The 26,331-nt window shown below is 39.6% G+C and overlaps 9 non-coding genes across 9 annotated transcripts; all 9 read right to left on the bottom strand.

Annotated features, from left to right (window-relative positions):
* Positions 1–15,846: 15,846 nt before the first annotated feature.
* LOC114807112 lies at positions 15,847–15,983 on the bottom strand. The gene has a single exon (XR_003755165.1). It is a non-coding gene; the product is annotated as a small nucleolar RNA SNORA7 (small nucleolar RNA).
* Positions 15,984–17,667: 1,684 nt separating this feature from the next.
* On the bottom strand, positions 17,668–17,780 carry MIR1422D (microRNA mir-1422d). The gene has a single exon (NR_034800.1). It is a non-coding gene; the product is annotated as a microRNA mir-1422d (primary transcript).
* A 1,440-nt stretch (positions 17,781–19,220) lies between these two features.
* On the bottom strand, positions 19,221–19,346 carry MIR1422J (microRNA mir-1422j). The gene has a single exon (NR_034799.1). It is a non-coding gene; the product is annotated as a microRNA mir-1422j (primary transcript).
* Positions 19,347–21,937: 2,591 nt separating this feature from the next.
* Positions 21,938–22,044, bottom strand: MIR1422A (microRNA mir-1422a). The gene has a single exon (NR_034670.1). It is a non-coding gene; the product is annotated as a microRNA mir-1422a (primary transcript).
* Positions 22,045–22,944: 900 nt separating this feature from the next.
* On the bottom strand, positions 22,945–23,028 carry MIR1422E (microRNA mir-1422e). The gene has a single exon (NR_034671.1). It is a non-coding gene; the product is annotated as a microRNA mir-1422e (primary transcript).
* A 688-nt stretch (positions 23,029–23,716) lies between these two features.
* Positions 23,717–23,825, bottom strand: MIR1422Q (microRNA mir-1422q). Its single transcript, NR_034942.1, has one exon. It is a non-coding gene; the product is annotated as a microRNA mir-1422q (primary transcript).
* Positions 23,826–24,474: 649 nt separating this feature from the next.
* Positions 24,475–24,567, bottom strand: MIR1422H (microRNA mir-1422h). Its single transcript, NR_034672.1, has one exon. It is a non-coding gene; the product is annotated as a microRNA mir-1422h (primary transcript).
* Positions 24,568–25,145: 578 nt separating this feature from the next.
* MIR1422B-1 (microRNA mir-1422b-1) lies at positions 25,146–25,271 on the bottom strand. The gene has a single exon (NR_034673.1). It is a non-coding gene; the product is annotated as a microRNA mir-1422b-1 (primary transcript).
* A 379-nt stretch (positions 25,272–25,650) lies between these two features.
* LOC114806895 lies at positions 25,651–25,788 on the bottom strand. The gene has a single exon (XR_003754949.1). It is a non-coding gene; the product is annotated as a small nucleolar RNA SNORA7 (small nucleolar RNA).
* Between the last annotated feature and the right edge of the window lie 543 nt (positions 25,789–26,331).

A 26,331-nucleotide genomic window follows, 5' to 3' on the forward strand; every position in this document is an offset into this window, starting at 1 on the left:
GCTGAGTGACCCTAGGAGGTCAACAGATGGGTCCATGAGAGCTGATGCAAAGGAGTCATCACGTCCCATCTGGTCTCCATACCCAACCTACCATCTCTCAACACACATCCCCACCTTCAACACTGCCTTCTCATCTGAACACGATTCCCTTGTGCCCCTGTACCTCTGCCAATCTCATACCTCTAACCTACAGAACATGCATAACTTCTACCTCCACTCCTGTGCACGAGCTGCGGCGCACTGATGGCAGAAATCCAGACACCAGGCTGACCTCGTCAATCTTTAATTCATCCTCAACTCCTTCAGAAAAGCACCATGGCCTAGTGGAAAGAGCCCAGGCCTGGGAGTCAGAGGACCTGGATTCTAATCCTGGCTCTACCACTTGTCTACTGTGTAACCTTGAGCAAGTCGCTTCACTTCTCTGTGCCTCAGTTTCCTCATCTGTAAAATGGGGATTAAATTATATTCCCTCCTAGTTAGACTGTGAGCTCTTTGTGGGACAGGGACTGTGTCCAACCTGTTTATCTTGCATCTGCCCCCATGTTTAGTACAGTGCTTGGCAAATAGTAAGTGCTTAACAAATGCCACTATTATCATTATTAGCATCATCATTATTACTATTATAAAAAGTGCCTGCCTTTCATTCACAAAAAAACAGAGCCAAACCTAACATTTTGACAGTCCTGAGCAAGCAGGCAGTATGTATTCTATTAGACGGAACCCCAAACAGCTCCTCCACTGTTCCCCATTAGCAGGAGACCCCTGTGATTTTGGTTTGAACACAGTGCAGATCTTGTTTTTGGTTCACGTCTCCAGCAAATCCTCCCCAAGTTATCTGACAGCAAATGACACTGGTTGCAGGATGACACTGGTTGCAGGAACAGAGCTGAATTTATGGCTAGGGTCCCTTGGTAGATTGCCATTCCCTAACCAGGCTCATATTTTCTAGCCTGTGATTAACATGAGTACTGATCAGAGAGAGGGGTGATTTCAGTTACTTCCCTTTCGGCCCACACAATCTATTATGCAGGCTCAGGGTGTCCTTATATGTTACATACGCTTGACGTGACCATTCAAATCACTCTCTTGTGATATAAAGATTATCTTTGCCACTGTGCATGTTCAGGTGCCATGGTGAGGTCCCAAGTCAGCTCTTAGGTGGTCAGTTAGATCTACATCTCAGCTGAGTTTCTCATCAGTTTCCGAATGGTTCCAGCTAGTTGTTTCTAGCATTGTCTCATGGCAACCATAGCACTCTTCACGAAATCTGCTTTACTGTGTTTATCTTGAGGCAAACATCCCCACCCAGGGCACCTCAAACCCTTTCATCCCCCCAAATCCCTCCTCTAAATATATGTATATGTATATATATATATATATATGGAGAGAGAGAGAGATTTTATATCTATATATGTATACAGAGAGAGAGAGAGAGAGAGAGAGAAAGAGAGATACAGAAACACAGAGAGAGGACTCAGGATACACCTGCTCTGTCTTTACACCTAACCTTTGGTCACCCTCCACCACTGAGCCCACATTTTTCAACTGATCTGTCAGAGACCTGTATCTGTCAGTGCCTGGTCTTGGGATCAAGACTTTAAGTGAATTGTGCATGACTTTCCCCCAGGCTCAACTCTTGAAAGTTCAAGCTCAACACCAATCTTGGGTCCACTACTACCGCTTTTGTAATCAATGACATCACCTAGGATCCTCCCAAATCCTCCCCATCCCCAACTGGCCTCTCAGGTCTGAGGGTGTGAGACTACAACAGCGACCATCAGAGAGATATGGACAGGGGAAGGCTTTTCTGGTAGCGGACTTGTACTTCATGAGCTGCACTCAGGATGCTGGGACTGGGTTAATCCCCCAAATTGGGCTCAAATTGCTAGAGCCAAATTGCACCCTGGTTATGTTCAAATTGTTAAACTAAATCACTTCTCTTCCCTCCGACCACCCTGCCAAGACTCTATCCTGTGGCCAGTTTCACCCGAATAATCCCATAAGCAAATCCTAGGCAGGGGTCTCTGTTCCTTCCCAAACATTCCTATTTGCATAACCTTCATTGTAACAGTTAGAGAAAACAAAGTGTCCTTATGTTCCTGAAGTCTTCAGCTCTATCCAAATGATGTTGATGTCCATCCTTTGGGACCAGTTCATCTACCGGCAACATGTCCCTTTTCCTGATGTTTTCTCATCACAGCTCAGGCCAAAGGCAGCCTCCATGAGAGAGAGTCGAGCAGTGATAATTTTGCTGGGTCTGTCTGATAAACCAGGGTTCTGTTGCCATCACAAGGCCTATGCAAAATCTAGGAACAATCTTCACCATACAATTGTTAGTCATATTAAATCAATCAATAGTATTTATTGAGCACTTACTATGTGCAGACCTCCATTCTAAGTGCTTGGAAGAGTATAATACAACAGAATTAGCAGACACCTTTCCAACCTAGGGGGAAACAGACATTAATATGAATCAATAATTCATACAATTTAAAGATAAGTACATAAGTGTTGTGTGGTTGGGGTGAATATCAAATGTCCAAAGGTCACAGAACCACGTGTATAGATGATGCAAAAGGGAGAACGAGCCAGGGAAAAGAAGGCTTAATCAGGGAAGGCCTCTTAATGAATGCCCATAACCAACTAGATAGGGGCCCCCAGTCCTTGGCTGTTGACCAATTGGAATATCTCCAACATCATTGCCACATCCACACCTCCCAGACACCAGTCTACCCATCATCAAGCTAAAGATGAGGCTAAGAGAGAGGATGGTTAGAAGGATGAACCCAGTCACTATACTTCATAATATCTAGTCCCTATCATTGAACACTGGTCTCCCCTCTGCCCCTGCCCCAGCAAGGAACACTGGCAGCCTCAAGATATATTCCATATTTTCCCTCTTCCGACTCTGGCACATGCCATTCTCATTGTTTACAATGACCAGTATGTGGTACACAAAAATCCTCTATTTCATCCTCAAAAATCAAGGTGAGGGTAAATCATATGGTTGAGGTTAGTATACAAGTAAATACAGTACCACAGATTGATTAATAGAAGAACTGATTGAGTCACTGAGGCAACATGGCTGCCATTTGGTCTTATACTCACCCTAGTCTAGTCGAGCAGGATAAGGTCAACCAGGTATGTGGCGGGAGGGATCAGGTATGTGAAGAGATGTCATGTCTCTCTCTTCCTTTGGTTTTGGCTTCCAGAGTGTAGGAGACACCACCAAGGCAGACTGGTTACTTCTCAATAAATACATTTTATAAAGTAATTTTAATATTGAGCCTTCTATTAGGCTAGGAGATCTGGACTAAGAACAAAAAATGCATCTAATATTCAGAGTAGTTCCATTGTCACCACATATATGCCATACTTAATGTGGAATGATGAGACAGACTCTTAAACATTGAATTCATAAACACGAACAGTTCAGTGGTTTCAAAACCAATCTCATCCCATTACACCATTTCTGGGGTGGCAAATGAGGAAAATGAAAGATGCCAAGACCTAAATAGTTGCTTTATGCTGAGCTGACTTAGGGGGACTGCAAACAAAGGAAGTAGAATAAATATTTTAAATATAACATGAAACCAAGTCCCAGAAAACATAGCATAGCTAGGAACACCTATGAAACTGGAGCAACAGAGACTAACTTGGCACGCAGAAATTAGCAATATTAGAATTTTCAAAGAACTTCAAAAGATTGCAACATAAAGACAGAGAAACACAAATGCCAAAGACTGTGGGGGGCAAATGCAAAAGAATATCTTTCCATGCACAAGTGTGGAAGCACTTGTTGGTTATATGTTGGTCATATCAGTCATTCTCAAAGTCACCAATAAAATTGCTTCAACAAGAGCGTGGTAATTACAATGATTGTGCTATTTGTTAAGCTCTTACAATGTGTCAAGCACTGTACTAAGAACTGGGGTAGATACAAGATAATCAGGTTGGACACAGATCGGGTCTCACATGGAACTCAAAGTCAGAGTATTTGATGCCCATAAGGCCCAGAGAAATGAAGTGACTTATCCAAAGTTATCCAACAAGTAAGTTGCAGAGCTGGGATCAAAACCCAGGTCCCCGGCTCACAGGCCCATGGTCTTTCTACTAAGCCATGCTGTTTCCTTAATAAATGAAAACCAAGAATAACACTTGAAGGTCTGATTGAAAGTTTGGCAAGAAAGAGAGGAAGATTAAAAAAAGAAGTAATGAAAAAGAGTCCAAAGACCAATATAAATTGCAAAGATAAATAGCATCAACTCAAATCTTATAGAGTCTCAGCCGGAGAAGGGGAAGGAGAAGTGGGAAGGTTGGATAGATGCTATATATGGATAAGTCTGCGAATTTGTAGTTTCGGAGAATTTGGCAACTTAACCCTTCATGCAAAGAGAAAAAGATAGTTTGATAGATGAGATGACTGGCTGTTGGTTGTAGGAGTTAAGATTCTGTTGTCACACTGTGGTCAAAGAAATGGCCTAGAGGAAGCAAGCAGGCTGAAACTAATTTCATGCGTTCATGTGTTATGTTTTAATAAAGTTATGCTTAATGCATTTTTTTAAACCCACTAAGAAATCTCCAGAGTCCTTATTGCCTGAAGGGCCTTGGCTTCAGCAACATGACCTGCATCACTAATCATTTGCTCACAAGGAAAGGAAAATTGACATTGAGTTCAATAACAACAATAGTAAGCTTTACTTTAAAATGGAACAATAACCTTCTAGTTAAAGGGGCTCAAAGTACCTATAGATTTCCTGTCATGAAAGTTTATGTTTATCTAGCATCTCCTTTTTATGTGATCAAACTCCTCAGCCAACAGTTTATTTAATTTTCTCTTAAAATGTGTGATAGCTAATCAGGTAGGTATGTAGCTTCTCTAGAAACAGAGTAAATAATATTGAGGTGACAGGTAAAGCCCTTTTTCTTTTGTTGTTATTCTGCTGAAGGCATTGTACCAATATGCCCCTATTGATATCACCCATCATCCCTCTGTCTGATCATGACAACCTTAACTGGATTCAGGCCTGTTGCTGAAGATAACTTTCAGATAACTGAAGATGACTTTTAAGGTGAGTCAGCAAGAGTGTAATGATATCATTTTTTAAATGAAAAGGTAAAAGATAAAAGCCTCATTTTATTTCTGCTCATTTAGAAGTTATGGGTAGGATATTTAAAACAATTTTTTCCCTCCTTCCAAATTTTTCAATATAAAAATGATATACATGGTTTTGTCCTGTGTAGACCTGTACGGTAAATGCCCATTGAACAGTCAACAACACAAGGAGAGGAGGAAAACAAAATTTAAGCTGATAAGAGATTTGTGGAAGGGGAAGATTTGGCTTTGTCCTGTTTCATCCTCTCCCACTACAGAGCTATTCAGAGACCACCATATTCAGTATTTGGAACCAATGATGCTAGTGGATTTTAACCTTATTACCTGTCCTTCTGATCTCGTTTAGACCTAAAGGTAAATTATTCTGACACTCTTTCTGGTAGCAAAAAGTACAAGTTTTGCCACTCATACAGATTTCAGCCTTCAAAAATTGTTCCTGGTGAACTCTGGGAAAATGGGTAGAATGAATGCCATACTTCCAGGGCACCCCCAACTATGATACAATTACAGTGCCGCAGAACCACACCATTATATCATCCCTCTCTCTTCGAGCATTTCAGCTAGGAGATGGTCCTTTGGGGGAACAGACTTAGTACAGTGCTCTGCAAATAGTGAGCATTCAATAAATATGAATGAACATGCGAGAGGGGCAACAGATATTCAGTACCCGAACATTCTTTCAGCCAATGTGAGCACTAGTAATAATAACTATGGTATTTGCTAAGCGCTTACTATGTGCCAGGCACCATATTAAGCACTGGGGTAGATACAAGCAAATAGGATTGAACACAGTCCCTGTCCCACATAGGGCTCTCAATCCCCATTATACAGATGATGTAACTGAGGCACAGAGAAGTGAAGTCACTTGCCCAGGATCACACAGCAAACAAGTGACGGAACCAGGATTTAGAACCCATGACCTTCTGACTCCCAGGTCTGTACTCTATCCACTAGGCCATGCTGTTTCTCATACCCACTTCAGCACTCATGCATGAATTTATACTTAATTATTTAATATGATCACTCTATAAATCTTTTGTGGTAGGAAACATGTCTACCAACTCTGTTATACTGTACTCTCCCAAGCTTTTAGTACAGTGCTTTGCACACTGTATTTGCTCAATAAATATGATTGATGTGTCTTCCCCATTAGAGTGTAGGCTTCTCATGGAAAGGCTGTCATTTCTTAATTTTGTTCTTCCCAAACACCACACCAAGTAGACACTCAATGAATACTACTACTAACAATAACAAATCCTGCCCCATAACAAAAGAAGCACTCTGCCAAACCTTAGTACCCACCTAATAACCATACACATGGACACACAGAGAACATCTGTGCTCTGCACACAGTAAGCACTCAATAAATACCATTGTTTGATTGGTAAGTAGCCCATACTTGAAATTTACTAGTGATAAGCAAGTCATTATTTTATAAAATTTTCTTCAGCTGAAAACTGAATATCAGAATGTCATCTCCAAGATATTTTTGGAAATAATATCAAATATTATGAAAAATAATGTCAGATGTTTACTCACAGAACTAGCCATTTTCTAAAGGACATCTTAGTGCCCTATAGTTGAGCAATTGCCTGGTAAATTTCATCAACATTGATCATAAACTTGCATAATTCATTGTCTATTTAAATATTTTATTTAAAAGCAGTTTATTTTAATCTATCACCTCTATACTTTGCTTGACCTGTGTACACATGGATGAAATATTTTTGCAGGGAAGTTTGATAACACAGCACCACACAATGTATTTTGGGGTCCAGCAATGAACAGGGCTATTCTTTGAAGTAAAGAAATTCATCCTGAGCCAAAATCAATATTTTTTTTAAAAAAATCTTAGATGGCTAAAGTGCTTGATGTAACATACCATATTTCTTTTTGAAGAATTTTGTCCAATTTGACAAGTACAAAAATGTTTAATGCTTCTCCTTTTTATTTCCAGAGAAAAAAGAAAAAAATGAAAAATAACTGCATCATGTTATATATATAATACATAACTTTTTCACATATAACTTTTCTTTCCACGAAGCATACAAAAATATGGAATAGAATAGGTTGGGATTGGCTCGTTTGTCACCATATTCTCACTCATCCTTTATTGCTTCATTTATTGCTTAGCTTGGTATCACCAGAAGTTTTTGCATCCTTGGAGATAAAAGAGCAAAGACTCATAGCAACCTTGACTCTGGGCCAGAAGCTCTCCTTATCCAGTACATTGGAGAGCTTAAAGCAGCCACCTTATTAACCTCTTCCGCATGGCCTAGTGGATGGAGCACAGGCCTAGGAGTCAGAAGGTCATGGATTCTAATCCTAGCTTGCCACCTGTCTGCTGTGTGAACTCGGGCAAGTCGCTTCACTTCTCTGTGCCTCAGTTACCTCATCTGTAAAATGGAGATTGAGACTGTGAGCCCCTCATGGGGCAGGATCTGTGTCTAACCTGATTTGCTTGTATTCACCCCAGCACTTAGCACAGTGCCTGGCACATAGTAAGCACAAATGCCCCAGTAATTATTATTAAGATTTAATGATTTATACCTATTTCAGTCATCCAGCAAAAGCTAATAGTCACTAGTTTCCTCTGTACTGGAAAATTCCCTAATGATTTTCTCTTAGGGTGTTCATCTCTTTTCCCTATTTCCTCGATTTATTCTAGTTCATTTTTACTAGGGTAAGTAGGTACTTAATTTTGAAAACGTACACCACATATTGTCCCTGATGGAGTATAATTTCCATTATTACCATGATATTCAGGAGAGAGGCAATGACCTAGATTATCTTCAGAGCCCTTCTAATCTTATCTTTTGGATCCAGTTGACCAAATTTACAATGTCAATTATCTGCATAACAATTTTATCTAGTAAAAGAGAAGAAATAACATATAGAACTTCTTAAGGGAAGTCGCCTACATCTGACCTCTTGCTCCACCCCTGGCCTGGAGGTGTAGAAGAAAGAGCGGGGTGAACTGAACTCGCTGTGGGCAGGGAACGTGTCTACCACCTCTGTTGCACTCTCCCAAGGACTTAATATAGTGCTCTGTGTACAGTAAGTGCTCAATAAATACCATTGATTGATTGATTGATGGATAATACCAATAGACATTCTACCCTCAACAGCACTCTCTGTCTACAATCCTCCTAAAGGACCTAGTTAAGATAAACTGTAAAATTAGGCTCATCCAATTGCCAGTTTTTTTGCTCGTGTCTGAGAGCACATTCTCCCTTCCACTCAAGTATAAACTTCAAATTAGCAGAATACAAGGATATGGTAGGTGGGAAGAACACAGAACTGGGAGTCGGGAGACCTGGGTTCTAATCCCCACTGTCATGTGCCTCATTTTCCTTATCTCTAAAATGAAGATTCAATATCTGTTATCCCTTCCACTTAGACTGTGAGCCCCTTGTAAAAGGGGCTGTGATTGAACTGATTATGCTGTATCTACCCTAGCACTTATCCTGGTGCTTAACACATAATAACCACTTAACAAATATAATTGTCATCATTATTGTTATTATTGTTAGAGCATTTCATACTCCTTCCATAGTTGTACACACAATAGATCGGTTGGTGATAGAAGAGTAAAAATAGGACCCCAGGATTTCAGGACTAAAAATAACCATGAAAAGAAATGGTTTGTTTCCACGGTATGAAACTATCACTTGCTTCTTTTTAGAATGTACTGCATCTTGATTTAGTCCATTTTTACACCAGGAAGTTTCATTTTATTCCTGCTCTTGTAAACAATGGATTAGACTATCTGTGAAAGAGTTAAGAAATTAAATTATCTCCCCAAATTAAGATGGTAAATTCTGTAGTGAAAAAAACCCCTAATTTATACCTCTCTTTGCATCTTACTTCACATAGCTTGCCTCCATTTGCAATATAGTTCCAGATAATATTTTAATGACCAAACAGAATTAGAAATCTGCTGGAAATACATATTTTTAATTAAAACACATTACTACAGGAACTAGGAAATTTTTGAATTGATTAGATTTTCAAAAAAACATATAAATAAGCACTTTAAATCTAATGCACTTTGTAACTATTGAATTTCTATTAAAATCATGTGTGAAAGTCTTCATTAATCCCTCTTATTATAAGACTGCTTATGTGACTAGTTCTCTAATGTACCAAAATGATATTAGCTGCTCCTTCATTATTAAACTACTATTCTGTGCTTACAGCTTCCTCCCCTTTGAAATAATAATTCTATTTTCAATTCAAATTCCTCTAACTCGACCAGCATCAATATTACAATCAGTGGTATTTACAATAAAACAGAGCTGACAGGCACTTTCCCTACCCACAATGAGCATACAGTCTAAAAGAATCAGTAGTGGAATCCTAGTCTTTTGACATATCTCTTGAAATCTCAGACCGTGATAGACCACATCAGATTTCTATAAATATTGTAGATGTTTACTTAATCCAATTCTCTATCCACTCTCAGTGGAGCAAGATACACCCCAGTATTAGCATAAACTGTCTTTCCAAAATCTGGATCATATCGATCCAGATAAGGGTGTCTGTTACTTTCTCATGGACCCAATGCTGTCCTTTAGGGATGCTTTAAGATTTTCAATGTCTTTGATGAGCTCTGTATTCCCCTCTAGGGAGTGACAGAATACAATTACATATCTAAGCACTTAGTTGAGTGCTACATGCTTAGTACAGAGCTCTGCACACAGTAGAAATTCAATAAATACCATTGATTGATATACTCTAGCCTAGTTGCATACTTTGCAGTTGTCATTTTATTCTGGTGTCCTTCCTCTGGTACAATAAATAAGTCTGATAATATGCCTGCAAATCTCCTCAATTCAATGACCCTTCCTGTAACATCAATTATGGACAAATGAATAATCCAAATCTGTCTTCCACCAGGTGGTTGTCTCTTGGTTGTCACCTTTTGTTCAACAATTAACAACTTCCCCTCTCCCTCCCCGACTCTGCAATGCTGACCCAAGCACTACTCTGATCAGGGAGCAAAGATAAAGAGCAAGGTGGAGGAAAGAATGAGGAAGGAAAGTGGAGGAATTAACTGGCAAGGGAGGTGAGAATGGAAACAAGAGGTTGTAGTAGATGAAACAGAAAAGTGGTCTTTGTTATTGGAGAGCCCCTCTCCATCCTATTCAGCTGAGAGGTGAAAGTCTTTGGGATCCGAAGTGAGAATCTATCCCACAGATGGCATGGCTTAAGTGCTTGCCCGTTACCACTTCCAGCCTGTCCTCCCTCCCAATTCAGCACTCTATGTCTTTGATAGATTGCTTTCTGCACATTATGACCATGATTGCTTAGTAGATGTGTTTGTAGACAGTGGACATATAGAGCTCATTTATCCTTTTCTGGCAAGCACAGTCCACCCCCCTCTGGCTAGAATCAATGTTTTCCTATTATATTTAAAACCTAGAGGCTGAATATAAGATCTTCATTATGAAAATCCATTACTTTGCAGGCAGTATGGTATAGCAGACTTTCTCTGTTTGGTAATACCACATGAGAAGCTGATTCCACTAAGGAATTTCCCTGCACACAAGTAGAACCAAAGAGAAGGATGTTTTCATGCAGTCCATCATACATTTTACTTGCCATATTCTCAGGGGGAAATTTTCATCAGGTCATGTGGAAGTAAAATGGACCAATTCCATTGAGAACTACTAGGTTTGGTGGATGAAATTCCCTCACAAATCCCAAAATATGTCACCCCATAAATGTTCACTGACTTCTAAACAGCTTGCTATATCTCTGCTATGATCCAGGCTTGTGGACTGCTTGATTGGAATTAATCGGTCAATAGTGTTAAGCCCTACTGTATGCAGAACACTATGCAAAACACTTTGGGGATTACACTAGAGGTGTATACACTTGTGCATATAGATTGATATGTAAAGAGTGTGAAAGACTGGAAAAATCAGAAGGAATTGTGGGAATTTAGACTATGATAGATTATGATGATGTGATTCTAGGATTAGATTTTTTTTCCCCTCCTAGTTAGTTACATTTCTATTCTATTCTCCTTCTATCCTCTATCTAAACCCACTCCCTGGGAGAACTCATTTGCTCCCATGGCTTCAACTACCATGTCTATGTGGATGATTCCCAAATCTAAATCTTCAGCCCTGATCTATCTCCTTTTCTGCAGTTCTGCATTTCCTCCTGCCTTTAAGACATGTCTACTTGGATGTTTTACCAAATCCTCAAACTTAACATGTCCAAAACAGAATTCCTTATCTTCCCACCCAAACCCTGTCCTCCCCCAGATTTTCCCATCACTGTAGGCATTGTATCACAAACCCATAACCTTGGCATTACCCTCGACTCATCTCTCATTCAACCCACATATTAAATCTGTCACCAAATCCTGTCAGCTCAAATTTCACATGGCTAAAATCTGCCCTTTCCTCTCCATCCAAATAGCTACCACACTACCCCAAGCATTTACCCTATCCCGCCTTGATTACTCTATCAACCTCCTTGCTGACCTCCCAGATTCCTGTCTTTCCCCAATCTAGTCCTTACTTCACTCTGCTGACTGAATCATTTTTCTACAAAAACATTCAGTCCATGTTTCTCCACCCCACAAGTACCTCCAGTGGTTGCTCATCACCACTGCATCACACAGAAACTCCTTATCATGATCTTTACAGGACTTAACTACCTTTCCCACCCCTACATTACCCTGCTGCTCTACTACTACAACCCAGCCTTCACACTTCACACCTCTAATGCCAACCTACTCACTTTACCTCAGTCTTGTCTATCTTGCCACCGACCTCTCACCCATGTCCTGCCTCTGGCCTGGAACACCCTCCTTCATATCCAACAGAAAATTGCTTTCATCAACAACGTTCAGGCATTCCTGTAAGAGAACCTACCCCCGACCCCAACCCCCGGCAAAATGCAATGCAGCGGACCTTTTGACGTATTGTCTCGTTTTTAGATTGGTAATCATACTGGGCAGCAGGTGGCTACTTTCCTTTTTGCCTCTGGTTTGGTGGTGGTTGGGGGCGGGGGCGTTATCTTAAAGGAACTCTTATTGAGAGGCAGTTGTCAGCAACAAGGGCACTTTCCCAAGAGTCTAATCCAGTGCTCAACCTACTGCAGGCCACAATAAATGCTGTAGGTTATGGGGATGGTTCTTGAAGTTTGGATGAGTCACAGTTTACTACTGTTGCCTGCCACTGTACAGTTTGGTCTGGCTGCTGAGGTTCATTCCAATAATAATGACTGCCCACCCAAGATACTCGTGGAAGTGAAATGTGTAGTTCCTGAAGCTATCGTGTTGCACAACATTTCGAAACCCAATTCATAAGCCAAAATGCCACACCTTCAAGAGTGATTGTAAGAGTGTATAAATGATCATCACCTCAGCTAAGGCTAACACTATTGGTAAGTGTTGATTAAACAGCTCCATCCTGCCTATTTCCATTTACAGATAACATTTTTTAAAAATGTTCAACTCGGTAGCAGGGCTAGGTTTTATGCTACATTAGAAAGGACATGGTGACTGGTTGATGTTAGATCTTCTGTTAAAGCTTCCTGTCCCTGCAGTTGGCATTTCCCATTTCATGCTAAATGTGATTTACTTCTTTAAACAAGTCATGGTTTACTATTTGGTGTTTACTTTTCCATTTATTATCCTAGGGAATAGCAGTGAAGTTAGTAGAGTTTCCATTTCCAAAACTTTGGGAAACTGATTTGTGAGTTGAGTTGGCTAAAATCTATTAAAATATGGATTTGATTCCAAATAATGCTAAGGGGAATACAGAATAGGTCTTAGAGCCTAGGTTGGGAATGTGGAACTTTCTCTCATCCACAAGATAATGGGAGGACTACTTTGAAAATATCAAGACTATCCATTTGCTAAATAAGTCTTTGACACCCTATGGCCCAGGCAACATATGGGACTCTTATTGTGGTAATCACTTCAATGCATCTGACTCCAGTTTTTAGTTTATTCTTTACAAAATCTGATGAAAACCTAGACAGGGTGACAAATCTAATTATGGGAGTGTAGTCACCTTAATACCACAGTTTGGACTATATCCAAGAGCAAAAAAGCTCAGATAGCCTAATGAAAATCAATTAACAGGAGGATTTTCTCAGGGCAAGAAATGGCAAAAGCAGGAGGAGGAATGAGAAAGACAGAAACAGCTGGTAGACCACAGAGATCCAGGACAAGACATTCATGTAGGTGAACATTTTCACTACACTCCTTTGCCTATCATTGTGTCCCTTTTCTCAGTAAATTACTTTTTAAGAGCAAAGGGCAAAATAATATCCATAGGTGAAGTAAAATAATTTTTTTCCAAGTCTTTGAAATCCTCCATTACCTGCTATACACTTGAATCACTTAGAGGACAAGTTAGGGAACATGGATCATTTCACAGTTAGAAGACATCTTTGGATTAACAACCACTCTGAAGACAACTGTGGTCATATACCAGCCTTCACCAAGGAAACCACAGAGCCCAGCAAATATTTCCAGCTGCAATTCAGAAGTAAAAGTTGTCACATACTCTAATGTCAGAAAAAGACAGAAAGCCAATCATGGAGACAACCAAATCCAGAAGAATGGATTGTCCTTTGGGAGACTGTGAAGCAGAATGACCGAGTAGCAAGAGCATGAGATTTCTTCAGTACCGACAATCTGGAAAACCTTGTCTTGACTGATACCATGGTCAAGTTATATACTCAGTTGTATATATCCTCCCTGTTCATTTGTCTCTGTACACATGGACCGATTGGAGTGGCTTCAGTAGCCATAATCATCCCCCCATTGAATTGTCAAAGAAATGAGGTTGAAGGAACAGCAGGGGACTTGGGTTATAATCCTAGCTCTGCCACTTGGCTGCATGTGACCTTAGGCAAGTCTCAGTTTATATGTGCCTCAATTTCCTCAACTGTGAAATGGGGATTCAATACCTGTTTTCCCTTCTACTTAGACTCTGAGCCCCAAGTTGGACAGGGACCTTGCCTAACCTCATTATTTTGCATCTACCCTTGCATCTGACACATAGTACGCACTTAACATCAAAATTATTATTATTGTTGAAATGAGGTGGCTACAATATGACCAAACTAAAAATATACAATGTTACGTTTATAATAATAGTATTTATTAGGCACTTTCTGTGTCCCAGCACTGTGCTAAGTGCTCAGGTAGATATTTTAATTTAAAGCTCTATTTTCAAGTTGGGCCAAGCATCATTGAAATTAGGGGCAAGAGCTGCTGTGCTACAGATTCCGATTTTGGAATCTTATTATCGTAACCAAAACTTGCATTTGTGCACGCACGCGCACATGCACATACACACACATATTTGCACTAAAAAAGTGGCAGAATAGGATCCCAAAGAATGAAGTCTGAGAATGCAGTTGACCTACCATCAATGAAGCAGTACGAGCAGCTCCTTCAGTGGGTGGAACATGTGAGGACACTGGAGGGCAGCCTAATACCCATATAGCCTCTTTATTTTGAGCTGAACCAGAGCAATCAGTCAGATAGTCAATCATATTTATTGAGCATGTACTGTGTGCAGAGCACTGTACTAAGCACTTGGGACAGTACAATTTAACAATGAACAGACCAGTTCCCTGCCTACAACAAATTTATAGTCAAGAAGGGGAGACAGACAATATAAACAAATAAAATACAGTTATGTATGTAGGTTCTGTGGGGCTGGGAGGGGGAATGAATAAAGGGAGCAGGTCAGGGTGATGCAGAAGGCAGTGGGAGAAGAGGAAAAGGTGGGCTTAGTCAGGGAAGGCCTCTTGGAGAAGATGTGCCTTTAATAAGGCTTTGAAGGCAGGGAGAGTAATTTTCTGTCAGATATGAGAAGACAGGGTGTTCCAGGCCAGAGGCAGGATGTGGGTGAGAGGTCAAAAGAAGGATAGACAAGATTGAGGTACAGTGAGAAAGTTAGCACTATAGGAGTGAAGTGTGCAGGTTGGGTTGTAGTAGGAGAGTAGCGAGATGAAGTAGGAGAGGGCAAGGTGACAGTGCTTTAAAGTCAATGGTGAGGAGTTTCTGTTTGATGTGGAGGTGGGTGGACAGAGCAAATGTTTTAAAGATGCTATGGAGCAAAACCTTCAATATGTGCTGTAGCAGGAGACAGTTGGGAGGCAGCAGCAAAAAGGTGGAGAGCTTGCCATTCAGCAATCACAACAGGGTATGACTCCTGGAAAAAAAATTTGGATGGTAATAAATGCAACAATACAGAAAGGCACAATTTTACAGGTATAGGATGTGGAAGGGGTTGTCAGATATGCATTTGTATTATTGGCTACACACTAAGCGTCAATCATTTTATATTGTGTCCTTTGGTCACTATATATGTGTGTGTATACACACACATGCACACGTATATATGCCATTTCCTACATACAAATATATCAATATGTATCTATATAAAAATATCTGCTTAATATGAAATGGAACTACCTGAGAGAGTATTTGGAACTTCATCTGGATTACATATACCATTTTTTTTTGTCTTAAGCCATTGAATCATCTTTGACACATAGTGACACCATGGACATATCTCTCCCAGAACACCTCACCTCCACCTGCAATTGTTCTGGTAGTGTATCCATAGAGTTTTCTTGGTAAAAATATGGAAGTCATTTACCATTACCCCCTTCCGCGCAGTAAACTTGAGTCTTCGCCCTTGATTCTCTCCCAAGCCGCTGCTGCCCAGCACAGGTGAGTTTTGACTGGTAGCAGATTGCCTTCCACTCGCTAGTCACTGCCCAAGCTAGAATGGAATGGATATGCCTCTGCCTGACTCTCCCTCCTGTAGCCAAGACTGGTAGAGTATTGGGAACTCTCCAGGTATGACCCTGAGAGGGGATACATTTATTGCAATTCCTTATAAGGATACAATCAGAATAAACTTTTCCAAGGGTAGAATATCAGTCTAATATAGCACTGGTCTTAGATGGATTAGTAATTTTAGAGACCGGGGAATGGACCAGATGGACTCGTGATATGTTTTTGAATGCTGAGATTTGATGATTGATTGGGGAAATGATTGAGGTTATAGAAGCCAGTCCAACTGGGCAAATATGAACAGAGACAAATACAAAGAGATGATGGGCTCTGAGTACATAATCTGACCTTGGTGTCAATCCAGATGCAATTTTTGAGACTATCTGTATGTAAAGAAAATACTTGCCTTGACATTAACCAGAATTCATGATGGTCACTCCAACCTGGCCTATGTGTACAGGAGACAAGAGGAAAGAGATGAAGGTCTCAGAAAAGGTATTCTAATCCTACTGTAAAACAAATCAGAATTGCAAAGATTATCATTATATCACAATTACATGGCACAGAATTTCAAGATTTTTCATTTCTAGTATTTAGTTATTGGCATTGTAGCCTTGTTCTACACCTTCACCAAGAAGTTCTTAGTTTTCTAGACTCGTTTGACTTTTGCAACATCAGAATCACTTTATATGGTTCCAAACAGCTTTATGCACTTCAGAAACAGCAAATATCTAAGCCTAAATCTACCCTCAAAAAATACTCAGTGATCTATAGAGGAACTAGATCAGAAGTTAGGTCAGTTGTCACAAGAATTTGAAGTTACAATGTAATAAGATAGAAAAAACAATATAACACTCTGTGAGTGGTAAAGCATCAATCATTTTCTCTTAAGAACCTAGAGGTCACAATATATGATCAGGAGCTAGATCAGTGATAACAATTATAATAATGATGATGGCATATGTTAAGTGCTTACTATGTGCCAAGCACTGTTCTAAGATCTGGAGAGGATACAAGATAATCAGGTTGTCCCACGTGGGGCTCACAGTCTTAATCTCCATTTTACAGATGAGGTAATTGAGGCACAGAGAAGTGATATGATTGGCCCAAAGTCACATAACAGACAAGGGCAGAGCCGGGATTAGAACCCACGTCCTCTGACTCCCAAATCCGTGCTCTTGCAACTAGGCCATGCTGCTTCTCATCATTATTAACAAGAATGTGAGGTAATGATATGAAATAAAAACAACAGTGAAACTGTGGTAGAGAGCATTTGGATTGCACATGAATTTATTATAATTCCATAAAAGGTTATAATCATTTGCAGTTTACCTACTGTGTGACCTTGGGCAGCTCAATTAACTTTGCTGTGCCTCAATTTGTGCCTCAAATGAAGATTATATTCCTGTTCTTCCTACCCTATGAACTGTGAGCTCCTTATACTACAGGAACTGTGTATGGCCTGCTTATATTGTGTCACATCCTGGAGCTTATTAGACTGTTAGGCACATAAGCAGCACAGAACAAAGACTGAGATGACTTGGTTATTATCAGAATAAGCTCTTCCAGGAGTGGAATACTAGTCTAATGTACAGCCTAATCTGGATGTATTATTAATTCTGGATACAGGGAGAGGGATCTCACTGATTTGTGACAGTCCTTTCCTATCTGTGATACAATGATTCAATTTCCAAATGTTTAGGTTAAGGTTTATGGAGGACACAACTGGCCCAAAGAGGATGGAAACACATGGAAAGAGGTGATCGGCTCTGAGAATATAATTGCATACTGATGCCAATCCAAACAAGGTTTTCAATATTATCTATACATATAGAAAACACTTGCATGGAATGAAATCAGAATCACGATGGTCAGTCCATCCTGGTCAGTAATACAGGAAAAAAGGAGATGATGTAGCTATTCCAACCCTGGTGCAAATCACAGAAGAGCTGGCCAGATTGTCTTTATATCACAATTACATGATGCAAAATTAAAATGCTTTTCATTTTCATTTCACTAGTCATTTTCATTTCCAATATTTGCAACCTTATTCAGTAACTTCAACAAGAAATTTTTGTTTTCTACACTTGCCTAAATTTTCCATGATCGCATGGTGTCGTATATGGTTCAAGATGACTGAGTGCATTTTATAGACCCCAAATATTGCACCCTAAATTTACACTCCCACAATAATTCGTGCATCTTGTTAGGAATTAGATCAGGAGCTACTGGATTAGTCATGAAAAATAAAAGGTAGAAAATTTAATAAATACAACACTGTAACTGTGATAGAGACTATTTGTCATCTCCTCTAGATTGGTTATGAATTTATTACAATTTCATAATAGGTCATAGTCAGAATTAGCTTTTCCAAGGGTAGAACATTAGTTCAATGTAGCATCTGTTCTGGATGAATTATTGAGTTTGAAGGTGGGGATGGATTCAATGAATCTGTGCTGTTCCTTCACACCTCTTCACTTCCATAATTCAATGGGAGAATGATTATGGTTATTAAGGCTATTCCAATTGGGCCAATGTGCACAGAGACAAATTAAAAGAGATGATGGAGTATATAATAGGATCATGACATCAGTCATGACAAGGTCTTCAATACTGTTCATATTGAAAAAAAAATTATTTCATGGCTAAACTCAAAATAACAATTCTCCCTCCAAACTAGCCAGTGTATATAGGAAACAAGAGGAAAGAATTGCTAGGTTCTGAGTAGGTATTTGAACCCTGGTTCAAATCAAAGCAGAGTACATCACAATTACATGGGACAAAATTTTAATGCATTTCATTTTGAGTACTTGGTCTTTGATAAAGCAGTCTCAGTCAGCATCTGCACCAAGTAACCCTTAATTTTCTAGACTTGCTGCCATTCTCCATAATCATATGATGTTGCAAGGGTTACAGAGGCACACTGACTTTGGAAAACACCAAATTTCATATCCCAAATCTACACTTCAACAATCCCACATTGATCATGTTAGGAACTAGACAAGGTGATTGGTCAGTGGTTGCAAGAATAAGAAGGAAAAACAATATAACTATTGTACAGTGTACGGGATCTCATCTATACTTGAATTTAACACAAGTCCATACAAGGTTATAATCAAATAATCAAAATAAGCTTATACAAGGATAGAATATGAGTACAATGTATCACTTGTCCAGGATGGATTAATCATTACAGAAATAGGACTGTGGCTCCAATGGACAAGAGAGGGTCTTTCACATATAAATTAGGTATTTCCACAGTGAAATGATTAGGGTATTATGTGTGCTCCACTTAGGTCAAGATGGAAAGAGGTGACGAGCTCTGAGTGTATATTCTGACCATGATGTCAATCCAGATGCAGTTTTCTAGATTTTCTACATGTAAAGAAAATTCTGCTCTGGATTGAAACCAGAATCATAACGGTCATTCTATCTGGCCAAGCTATAGAGGAGACAAGAAGAGAGAGATGATGTTATTACGATCCTGGTGCAAATCAAGAAGGATTGGGCAGATTATACTAATATCACTGTTACATGACACAAAATTTTAATGCTTTTCACATTCACTGTTTAGTCACCACTGCTGCAAATATATTCAGTACCTTCAACAAGAAACACTTTCTTTTCTGCTCTTGCCTGAATTTCCAGGATCATATATTATCTTATATTGTACCAGATGGCTGAATGCATTTTAAAGCCAAGTATCACACACTAAATTTGTACTCCCCCAGTAATTCATCAATCTTATTAGCAACTAGAACCTCCAGGGGTTGCCCATCCACCTCCACATCAAACAAAAATCACCTTGCCCCCTCCTACCTCACTTCGCTACTCTTCTACAATGCAGACCACACACTTCACTCCTCTAATGCTTTCTCACTGTACCTCAATTTCATCCATTCATTCGATATTTATTGAGCACTTACTGTGTGCAGAACACTATACTAAGTGTTTGGGAAAGTATAATATAGCAACAAAGAGTGAAAATCCCTGCCCACAGGCAGCTCACAGTCTAGAGGGGGAGAGATAGACATTAATAAAAATAGACATCAATATAAATAAAATTACAGATATATGCATAAGTGCTGTAAGGTAGGGAGAGGGGGGAAGAGCAAAGGGAGCAAGTCAGGAGCAATGCAGAAGGGAGTGGGAGATGAGGAAAACTGGGGTTTAGTCTGGGAAGCCCTCTTGGAAGAGATGTGCCTTCAGTAAGGCTTTGGCGGGGTAGGAGTTGGGGTGGGGGTGGGGAGACTAATTGTCTGGTGGATTTGAGGAGGGAAGGTGTTCCAGGCCAGAGGTAGTATGTGGACCAGGGGTTGGTGGCAAGACAGGTGAGATCGAGGCACAGTGAGAAGGATAGGAAGAGAGGAGTGAAGTGTGCCGACTGGGTTGTAGAAGGAGGTAGGAGAGGGCGAGGTGATGGAGTGTTTTAAAGCCAATGGAGAGGAGTTTTTGTTGGATATGGAGGTGGATAGGCAACCTGCTGACCTCTCACCCACATATTGTTGCTAGTCTGGAACACCTTCCTACTTCATCACCAACAGATCACCATCACCATCCTCCCCTTCAAAGCATTGCTGAAGGTACACCTCCCTTCCCAGACTAAGCTCTCCTTTCCTCTTCTCCCACTCCCTTCCGTCTCACCCTGACTTTTCCCTTTATTCATACCCACTCCCAGCCCCACAGTACTGATGTACACATCTGTAATTGATTTATATTAATGTCTGTCTCCCCCTCTAGATTGTAAGCTTGTTGTGTGCAGGCAATATATCTGTTTGTTATATTGTACTCTCCCAAACACTCAGTACAGTGCTCACCACACAGTAAGTGGTCAAAAAATACTATTGAATGAATAAACAAAGACCTAATTGATTGTTCACAAGAATTTGAAGGTACAAAATGCAATAGAAACAACACTGTAATTGTAATAGAGAAAATTTGGCATCTCCTGGATTAGTCATAAATTTCTTACAATTCCATAAGAGGCTACAATTAATAATCAGCTTTTTCTTGGGTAGAACAGTAGTCTATTGCAGTTCCTGTTCTAGATAAATTATTTTGAACGCAGATTATTGGATCTAATGAACTTGTGCTGTTCCTTCAATCTTGATGCTTTGATAATTCAGTGGCAGAATGATTATGGTTATTAAAACCACTCCAATTGAGCTGATGTGTCTGGAGACAAACGAATAGAGATTATGGACTTTGAATATGCAAATGATCATGATTTAAGGTGTGACAAGGTTCTCTAGACTATTCATACTGAAACAAACCCTTTCATGATTTAAACCAGAATTATGATGCTCCCTCCAAACTGATTCATATGTACAGAAGACAAGAGGAAAAGGCTGATGGGCTCTGAGTGGATATTCTGACTCTGGTGCAAATCAAAACAGAGTTGTCCAAATTATCTTTACTTCAAATTGACATGGGACAGTAATTTAATGAATTTCATTTTCAGTACTTTGTCATTGATATGGTAGCCTCATTTGCATCTCCAAGCAAACCTCAGTTTCCTAGACTTGCTTCCATTCTCCATAATGGTATAATGCCGATATGGTTACAGAAGACTGATTATCTTTTTAAAATACCAAATATCATACCCTAAATCTACACTCCCTAAATCCTTCATTGATCTTGTTAGAAACTAGAGAAAGAGCTTGATCAGTGGATGCAAGAATATCATGGAATAATGAGAGAGAAACAATATAACTTGTCATATATTAAGAACCTTAGTTGTTAATACAGAGTTATATAAAACAATGTACCTATCAGAGTATTCTGGATCTCATTTACACATGAACTTAAAATTTTGTATGTGATGACAATCAAAATAATATTTCAAGGATAGAATATTAGTGCATTGTAGTACCTGTGATGGATGGATTAGTCATTCTGGAAACAGAAGGATTGATCCAATGGACTCACAATGTCCTTCCACATCTACAATTAGATGTTTCAGTGTAAAATGACCAGGGTTATAGAGGCCACTCCAACTGGGCAAAGGAGGATGGAGACAATGGAAAGAGGTGATGGACTCTGTGTATATAATATGACCCTGGTTCCAATCCACACAAGATTTTCTACATTATCTGTACATATAGAAACACTTGCCTGGATTGAAACCAGAATCATGATGGTCAGGGGTACAGGAAACAAGGAAATGATGTAATTATTCTGACCCCGGTGTGTGCAAATCACAGAATGGTTGGCCAGATTATCTCTACGTCACTGTAACATGACACAACATTTTCATGCTTTTCATTTTCAGTATTTAGTCACCAATATCATAACCTTTTTGATTTGCTTTCCATGCTTGATTTGCTTGAATTTCCCATGATCATATGATGTCATGCACTACTACTAATAATGATAATAGTATTTAAGCGCTTACTATGTGCCAAGCACTGTTCTAAGCACTAGTTCCAGGTGGCTGAATGCATTTAAAAATCTCCAAATATCATACCCTAAATCTACACTCCCACAATAATTCATTGATCTCATTAGGAACTAGATCAGGATCTACTAGATTGGTTGTAAGAATTTGAAGGAGTAAAATGCAATACAAACAACACCTTAACTGTGATAGAGACTGTTTGTCTCTGTTTCCTTTGGATTAATCATGAATTTCTTGGAATTGTGTAATGTTATAATCAGTATCACTTTGTCCAAGTGCTGAATATCCATCTAACATAGCACCTGTTCTGGATGAATTAGTCATTTTGAAGATAGGAGACTAGATCGGATGACTTGGTGCTGTTCCCTTGTGCAGACTAATTGGTGGATTTGAGGAGGGAGGGTGTTCCAGGCCAGAGGTAGTATGTGGACTAGGGGTTGGCGGCAAGACAGGTGAGATCGAGGCACAGTGAGAAGGATAGGAAGAGAGGAGTGAAGTGTGCTGGCTGGGTTGTAGAAGGAGAGAAGCGAGGTTATTTTATTTTGAGAAGTCAGTGGGAGAATGAATACAGTTACTGAGGCGACTCAAATTGGGAGGATGTTTGCAGAGACAAATGAAAAGAAATGATAGACTCAGAGGATATACCATGGTCATGGTATTAGCCATGATAAGGTTTTCCAGATTATGCACACTGAAAAAAACCTTTTCATGACTTAAACTAGAATCATGAGGCTCTCTCCAAACTGACCAACATGGATAGGAGACAAAAGGAAAGAGTTAATGGGCTCTGAGTAGGTATTCTCCCCATGTGCAAATCAAAACAGGGCTATCCGGATTATCTCTACATCACAATGATGTGGGATAAAATTTTAATGCATTTCATTTTATTTTGAATTTTTAGTTATTGATATGGCAGCCTCAGGCAGTACCTTCACCCAGTAAGCCTTAATTTTCTAGACTTGCTGCATTTCTCCATAATTGTATAATGCCAAAATGATTAGAAATGGTGGATTATATTTTTAAAACACCAAATAACAGACTCCAAATCTACACTCCAACTAGCTCAGATTGATCAGGTTAGGATGTAGATCCGGGTCAGTATTTACAAAGATATTATGGAAATAATATGAAAGAGAAATAGCAGTCTAATTAGTCATAGAACACAGGGGAATCTCATCTACACATGAACAAAAGTCCATATGAAGTTAAAATCAAAATAAGCTTATACAAGGATAGACCAGTGTAGCAACTGTCCAGGATGGATTTGTCATTCTAGAAACAAGGATGGTGGATCCTGTAGACCAGAGAGGTTCTTCCACATTTTAAATGAGGTGATTCCATGTTGAAATTATTAGGGTAATGGAGGGCACTCCACTTGGGTCAAGGTGGATAGAGACAATGGAAAGAGGTGATTAGCTCTGACTAAATATTCTGACTATAGCATCAATCCAGATACAGTTTTCTAGGTTATTTAACATAAAGAAAAACTGGTCTGGATTGAAACCAGAATCACAATGGTCAATCCTTTCTGGCTGATGTAAACAGGAGACAAGGGGAGAGAGATGATGTAAGTTATAATGACCTTGGTGCAAACCATAGGGGGTTAGCCAGATTATCTTGACATCATGATTACATGACATTTTAGTGCAATTCATTTTCAGTGACTAGTCATCAATATTACAACTTTAGTACCTTCAATAAGAAAATCCTTGCTTTCTATTCTTGCTTGAACTTCCATACACTGTCCTATATTGTTACAGGTGACTGAATGCCTTTAAAGAAATTTACACTCCCACAATGAGTCATTAATCTTGTTAGGAATTAGATCACGATCTACTAGATTAGTCATGAGAATTTAAAGGTATAAAATATAATGAACAACACTAACTGTGATAGAGACTATTGGACATCTCCTCTACATCAGTCATGGATTTATTACAATTCCATATTGGATTATAATCAGAATTAGCTTTTCCAAGGGTAGAACATTGGTAGAATGTGTCACCTGGTCTAGATAAATTATTGATTTTGAAGAAAGAAGATTTGTATCCAATGAACCCGTGCTGTTCCTTCAACCTCGACACTGATGATTCAGTGGCAGAATGATTACGGTTATTGAGGCTACTCCAATTGGGCTGATGTGTCCAGACACAAATGAAAGGATGGATGCTGCATACATAATATGATCATGGGCTCAGTCATGACAACGATTTCCCAATTATTAATACTGAAAAAACGCTTTCATGACTAAAACCAGAATCATGATGTTCCCTCCAAACTGAGAGATGATGATGTTGGTATTTGTTAAGTGCTTACTATGTGCTGAGCACTGTTCTAAACACCAGGGTAGATACAGGGTAATCAGGTTGTTCCACGTGGAGCTCACAGTCTTCATTACCATTTTAAGGATGAGTTCACTGAGGCACAGAGAAGTGAAGTGACTTGACCAAGGTCACACAGCTGACAAGTGGCAGAGTGGGGATTAGAAACCATGATGTCTGACTCCCAAGACCGGGCTCTTTCCACTAAGCCAGACTGCAGCAGACAAGTGGTGGAGCTGGGTTTAGAAACCATGACATTCTGTTAATTGTGTTGGACACAGTCTTTATCCCATATAGGGCTCACAGTCTTAATTTTCATTTTACAGATGAGGTAACAGACACATAGTAGTTAAGTGACTTGCCCAAGGTCACCTAGCAGACAAATGGCAGAGATGGGATTAGAATCCACACCCTCTGATTCCCAGGCCCATGCTTTATCCACTAAGCCATGCTGCTTCTATATGAAAGGCTATGAAGGCCACTCCAAATGGGCCAAGGAGAATGAAGATAATGGAAAGAGTTGATGACCTCTGAGTATATATGACCCTGGTATCAATCCACACAAGATTTTCTACATCATCTGTACATATAGAAAATACTTGTATGGATTGAAACAAGAATCACGATGCTCACTCCAATCTGGGCGAGGTCTACAGGAGATAAGGAAAGAAAAATGTTGTAATTATTCTGACCCTGATTCAAATCAAAGAAGAGTTAGCCAGATTATCTTTATGTCACTGTTGTCTTGTTTTATGATGTCGAGTCATCTTTGATCCATAGCATAACCAGAGTCACATCTCTCCCATAACGACCCACCTCCATCTGCAGTCATTCTGATAGTATATCGATAGAGTTTTCTTGTTAAAAATACGGAAGTGGTTACCTGATTACTTTGTATCTACCCCAGCACTTAGAACAGTGCTTGACACATAGTGCTTAACAAATACCATTATTATTATTATTATTTCTGCACAGTAAACTTGACTCGACTCTCTCCCATGACACTGCTGCCCAGCACAGGTGAGTCTTGACTTGCAGCAGATTGCCTTCCACTCGCTAGCCACTGCCCAAGCTAGGAAAGGAATGGTTAGGCCTCTGCTTGACTCTCCCTCCCATAGTCAACACTGGTAGAGTATAGGAAACTCTCCAGATGTGATGCTGAGAGGGTGGTGTCACTGTTAGATGGAACGAAATTTTAATATTTTTCACTTCTAGTGTTTAGTCACAGATACAGCATACTATTCAGTACCCTCATCAAGTAAATCATTGATTTCTAGTCTTGCTTGAATTTTCCAAGATCATATAATGTCTTATATGGTTCCAAGTGGCTAAATGCATTTTCAAAACATCAAGTATCACACCCCAAATCTACATTTCCTTGAATCATTCATTGATTTTTTTAGGAACTAGATCAGGACCTACAGGAGCACCCCCAATTATTTGAAGGCATGAAATGAAAGGGTAACAACGGTGTAACTCTAATTATTTGGCAACTCCTGTGGATTAATCATAAATGTATGACATTTTCACAATAGATTATAACCAAAATTGGCTTTTCCAAAGGTAGAACATTAGATGAATCATTCTGGAGACAAGAGGGTGTAGATGATGAATTTGCGCTGTTCCTTACATCTCTTCACTTCCATAACTGAATGAGGAAATGACTATGGTTATTGAGGCCACTGCAATCCGGAAGGAGTGTACAAAGACA

This window comes from Ornithorhynchus anatinus, chromosome X1 (assembly GCF_004115215.2).
Source record: "Ornithorhynchus anatinus isolate Pmale09 chromosome X1, mOrnAna1.pri.v4, whole genome shotgun sequence".
Lineage (NCBI taxonomy): Eukaryota > Metazoa > Chordata > Mammalia > Monotremata > Ornithorhynchidae > Ornithorhynchus > Ornithorhynchus anatinus.